At 40.1% G+C, this 5,919-nt stretch overlaps 1 non-coding gene across 1 annotated transcript; it reads left to right on the top strand.

Moving 5' to 3' along the window:
* Nucleotides 1-645: 645 nt before the first annotated feature.
* Nucleotides 646-749, top strand: LOC116273517. The gene has a single exon (XR_004181830.1). It is a non-coding gene; the product is annotated as a U6 spliceosomal RNA (small nuclear RNA).
* Nucleotides 750-5,919: the final 5,170 nt, after the last annotated feature.

The raw sequence follows: 5,919 nt of genomic DNA on the forward strand, positions 1-5,919 counted from the left end.
AGAGTTTTGTAAGCTCTCCAGGTGATTCTAATATGCAGGCAGGATTGAGACCCACTTGCCCAAAAGCTACAGTCATGTGCCCTATAATGATGTTTTGCTCAATTGCAGGACCACGTGTACAATTGTGGTCCCATAAAATTACAATGGAATTAAAAATTTCCTATTGCCTAGTGGCATTGTGGTCATAGTAATGTTGCAGCCCTAACACTGTAATGCAATGCAATGCATTACTCGTGTTTGTGATACAAGTATTAACAAACTATTGCTCTGCCAGTCATATAAAAGACTAGCAATACGATTATGTATAGAACATATACTTGATAATGACAATAAACAACTATGTTACTGGTTTAGGTATTTACTATACCATACCTTTTATCATTATTTTCAAGCGGACTCCTTCTACTTATTAAAAAAAAACAGTTAGGTGTAAAACAAACTCAGGCAGGTCCTCCAGGAGGTATTCCAGAAAACATTGTTAGCATAGGAGATGACAGCTTCGTGAATGTTACTGCCCCTGAAGACCTTCCAGAGGGGGACAAGATGTGGAGATGGAAGACCATGATACTGATGATCCTGACCCTGTGTAGGCCTAGGCTAATGTGTGTGTTTGGTCTTAGAATTTAACAAAAAAGTTTCAAAACTGTGCTTACTTTGGCAGCCCACATACTAAAATTGGAATGATACAGAGTAGTAACATGGCTCCTGTGCAAGAATGACACACAAATTGTGATGCGTTCCATTAAAAAAACTAAAAATAAGTAAAAATAATAAAAATTAAAATTGTAAAAGTAGATAAGCTTAGAGAATAAGGATATACGTGATGAAAATATTTTTGTACACCTGTACAATGTGTGTTTAAGTGTTATTACAAAAGAGTGAAACAGGTAAAAAAATTAAAAATTTATAAAGTGAAAAAGTTATAGTAAGATAAGGTTAATTAGTTATTGAAGAAAGAAAAAATATGTATTTTTTGAGACAGAGTCTTGCTCTGTCACCCAAGCTGGAGTGCAATGATACAATCATGGCTCACTGCAGCCTTGAACTCCTGGGCTCAAGTGGTCCTCCCACCTCAGCCTCTCAAGTAGCTGGGACTACAGGTGTGTGCCTCCAGCTAATTTTTAATTTTTTTGTAGTGATGGTGTATTGCCCAGGCTGGTCTGAAACTCCTGAACTCAAGCGACCCATCCACCTCAGCCTCCCAAAGTGTTGGGATTACAGGCGTGAGCCACCATGTCCGGCCAAGAAAAAATATTTTTTATAATGTATAAGTGTACAGTGTTGTAAAGTCTACAGTAGCATAGAGTGATGTCCTAGACCTTCACATTTACTCACCACCCACTCACTGACTCAACCAGAGCAACTTCTGGTCTTACAAGCTCCATTCATGGTAAGCGCCTTATACAGGTATATACTTTTTAAAAATCTTTTATACTGTATTCTTACTGTGCCTTTTCTATATTTAGATATGTTCGATACATAAATAGTTACCATTATGTTCCCATTGCTTACAGTATTCAGTATAGCAACATGCTGTTCAGGTTCGTAGCCTAGGAGCAATAGGCCACACCATATAGCCTGGGTGTGTAGTAGGCTATCCCATCTATGTTTGCGTAAGTGCACTCTGTGATGTTCACACAGCAAAATCACCTAACGACACATTTTTCAGAATGTACCCTCATCCTTATGCAACACATGACTGTGCTTCCTAGACTCCAAACATACTTCCTCTGACTTGGTTGTAGGGAGTCAGCATTGTCAATGTTATAACTTGGTCTTAGAATGGTTTAGTGCTCCCCCCACCTTCCTCTTATACAAAGGATCGTAAAGGCTTTTTCAAGAGCATTTTTTTGGGGGGCATGGAGCTGACCACCTCCATGTGTTTCCTTCCCCTCAGGCCTTACAGAACTTATTCTCATTATTCCACCTCTATTTGCAGCTTGCCCTTTAAAAACCTATCCTTATTTGCAGCTTGCTCTTTAAAAATCATCCCTTCTGGCTTTAAGTTTTGCCCTGTTTTTTCTGTGTCCAAACTGAAAGTCCAAAGTGAGAGAAACTCATGCTACAGAGTGACTCGCTGGGGTTTGGTGCCAAATCTTAAAACGCCCACTTTCCAATCAAGGGTGACTAAATTATGAAGTAGCACCGCCCCCACCCCCTCCTTTTAAGCGCTTCACAATGCTTGCTATCACCTATTTTATAATTAGCAGTAGATTAGCATGAAAAAGATCTTCCTTCCTGAACTAGGCACTGCAAATATATTTTCTAACTTTTGACCTAAATTGCAGTCTGATTTAAAGTTTTGTTTGTTTGTTTACCGGTTTTCTAGAGAAATAAGAAAAAATAAATAAAGTTTTGTTTGTTTGCTTGCTTGCTTGCTTTTTTTATTCGCTCAACAAATCCTTAGCACTTTTTGAACAAAGCAGCTTGAAAGCAGAGTTAGGCTATTTCTGTGCACAAATACAAGAGCAACTAAGCTTGTGTTTTCACCAGTGGTCTTTTGTAGGAGAAGGTAAGGGTCAATAACTATGAGGGACCCAGGCTCAAGTTTCACTTAAGGGAAACTGGATTCACTTCTCCAAGTGACACTGAAAGCTTGTATTCCAGGGTTAAGATTTACCAAATCAGGACTCCCTTGTTTTCAGGGATAGTGTGTATTCTACATATCGGGTTTTTAGGGTGCACATGATGAATAGTTTGGAAACGTTTCTGCACCAGTTTATCTCTGGCAAGACAGAGATACCACTTGCAGTCCTCTTCCTGAGAAGGTTCCTCCCACAAAGCATCCCACTTCCTTTTCAATTTTTACTTATTTTGCTCATCAGCAATAAAATGAAAATGTGTCTTTCGCTCTCTATAATCATCTCCCCAACTCAGCAACTTAAGGTGCCTCTGTCACTTTGATTTATTCAAATGATCTGAAATGTCAACTTATTGAAGATCTGTAGAGGACCATGGGTAATGTCACCCACTGCCCTGAAAAGCCAACGAATTTTAACTCCCTGAACGGGTGTCAGACAAGGGCAAAGCTGAGCCCACGGAATCGCTTTTTGCCATGCTTCTCAATGGAGCGATTCAAGGTGACTTTGACATGCTCATTGAGGAACTCACATCTCCTGCCAGTTTGTATGGCATCATACTGGCAAAAAGGAAAAGTAGTCACTGAAGGGAGACTTTCCCCCACAACTATGATTCCTTAGAGAGCCATGGCATTATTTTGGTGCTTAATGAAGTGCTTATCCCAGCTACAGTGTGGTCTTACTGGATTGGCAACAGGCCCAGCAAACTGACAATTTAAATGAGGGTGCTGCTGCTTGAGGACTTTAAGTGAGGCCTCATTAATTAGTCTATGAGGATGGTCTAACACAGTGCTTGGCACACAGGTAGATAGCACTCATGGCATGTTAACCACTGCTATGATTATGAAAAGTTCATTTCTAGAGAGTTCCACGAGTAGTTAAGAGGTAGGCTTAGGGATTTGACCTCTAACACACTGACTATTCCTGTCATTCTATCCTGCTGGTGGCTGGCCTGGTGCTCTAGGGTAGTGAAAACCATTATAAGAAACCGCAGAGAAATGTCTAAATTTTCCTGTTGGGCTGGAATTCAGTGAACGCCAATGGATCTTGAAATAATTGGTTCACTGTCTAAGGCTTAGAAAGGCAAGAATTCTCTTTTGCCATATGGGATTTGGTGTGAATTTGGCATTAAGATCAGACCTGTGCAATCTTGGCTTGCTTCTTTAGGAAGAAGGCTGGTGCTAACCCCTCAAGGAAAGGATAAAACACTTAGCAGAGCCTTGTTTGTTTCTCAATAGGGAGTGGCACATTAGCTTAACATGTAGGAAGTTGGCAATAAAGTACTATATATGACAGTGATCTGACCTTGTTCTTAGCTGAGGTTGGTATGGCTTCCTCTAGAGCATTTGCCATGTGGCCTTTGTGGTTAAACAGCACACTGAACTTTCTCTTAACTCCTTTTAAAGTGAGGACAAAGGATGGATATGCCTGGCTGCCTCCAATGAACATTACTCAGTGCCTCCTCTGTGTTAGGTGTTGGAGGTGCCATGAGCAGCACAGTCCCAGTCCCAGTTCTCAAGTTCACAGTCTAGTCAAAAAGACAAATAGTGATGCGCTGGAGCCCATTGCTACTGACTCATGAGAGATGATAGATGTTTAGAAATGTTTGCCAGTCAGTCGTTAAACACACACTTATTAAAAATAAAATTCTATAAGCCTGCAATTAAAATATATTTCAAACAAAGGTAAGAAACACTCAAAATGTATCACTTCCTAATTATTTTACTACCATTGCTTATTATATAGGCTCTTGAGGTGATCTATAGCTATTGTAGCAGTCTGATGGAAATGCTGTATAATGTTGTACTACTGGGCATTTCCACCCAAATCAATGCGTGACCTCACGTCGGTAGCTTGAAATTGGTCATGGTGGGAATATTTACACAGTGGAAATTGGCAATCACTATAAACTTGGAATGTTTTCTTTTTTCCTTTCATAAAATCAGTTATTAAACATTTATTAGCACACTACTGGAGACACTCTAGCAAATAGATTATAGTAAATCCAGTGGGCCCCATGGCTGTGGGATTATAGCCCATGGTAGGGGAACATGGGAAAGTGTTGTGAAAGGCTTCACACAGGAGGCAGGTGCTTGAAGCAAAGCTCTGAAGGATAATTAGGAGTGAAGGCCCAGAGGCAAGATAGGGCAGAACTGATTGAATGAAAAGGATGTGGGTTTTGCTCTCAGGGGCTCTCAGTTAGAGGGAAACAGGAAAAAGGGAGTGAAGGGTCAAATGTTCTGTGGGGCCTGCTGAGGCTGCTGTAGGAGCACAGAGGAGGGCACAGGACTGGTGGGGGTAGAGTAAGGCTTCCTGGAGGAGGCGATGTGGCATCTTACCACTGAGATCAAAAGAGAACTAGGAGTAGCCACCATTCCTGGAATGGAGGTAGAAAAGTAATGTCTTCTTATATATTAAAATATATTGCCAATGTAATCAGCATAGAAGAGTAATCAATGTTTTAAAAAAGTGTTCTCAGGAAATGCTTCACTCTTGAGATTGTGCAGTCCTTGAAATGTTGCCTTGTGAGTGGGGATCTTAGTTTCTAGTGCAGCCTCCCACCTATCACAGGGCTTTGCTTTATAATAGCCCTGGCTGAGGGCTTTGAAGTTCTGCCTGAACACTATAAGTGTTGGGTGAGAAGGGAATTGAGTGCATTTGTTAAACTCTGAACTAAATGTGAACAAAGACCTCATTTGGGGGAGATAATTATTAAATCCTATATTCAGAAGTCTGGTGTTTGCTAAGCCCTTCAGTTTCATGGACAGAGCATAAACAATATTCCTTTTTCAACACCACAAATTAACTTTTCCAAGAAAAATTGGCCGTGAGATAAGGATAAATTACATTCTAGTATGTGTATGAAGAATGGGGACTTTGAACTGCTCTCAGGTCCCTAACTACAGAAAATCTAAGAAATGATGTTGTCTCACTTTGGTAAAATAACATCTGGGGAAAATACCTACTTTCTCTTTGCATTTAGTGCCTCATTTAAAAAGAAAGAAAGAAAAAAAAACCTAAAGGTCAGATTGGCAACCTAAAAATGAAACTAGAATGGAGGTGAGGAAAGAAGGAGTAGTGCAACATTTTACCCTGAGGCTGAGAAGAGGGAGCAGATCTAGTTGTGCAAGCACTCAGAGTCTGAAATGTAGGCCCTTAGTGTTACAAACACGATGAATGCCTTGGCAAATAAACTCTTGAAAAGAAACCTGTACTAAGCTTTCCCAGAGACTTTGAGTTTTCTTTAATCCTTTACATCCTTCTTTTTGTTAAAAAAATAAATTTATTTTGAGATACGTTCCATCAATACCGAATTTATTGAGAGTTTTAGCATGAAGGG

This window comes from Papio anubis, unplaced genomic scaffold, assembly GCF_008728515.1.
Source record: "Papio anubis isolate 15944 unplaced genomic scaffold, Panubis1.0 scaffold798, whole genome shotgun sequence".
In the NCBI taxonomy this organism is placed as follows: Eukaryota; Metazoa; Chordata; class Mammalia; order Primates; family Cercopithecidae; genus Papio; species Papio anubis.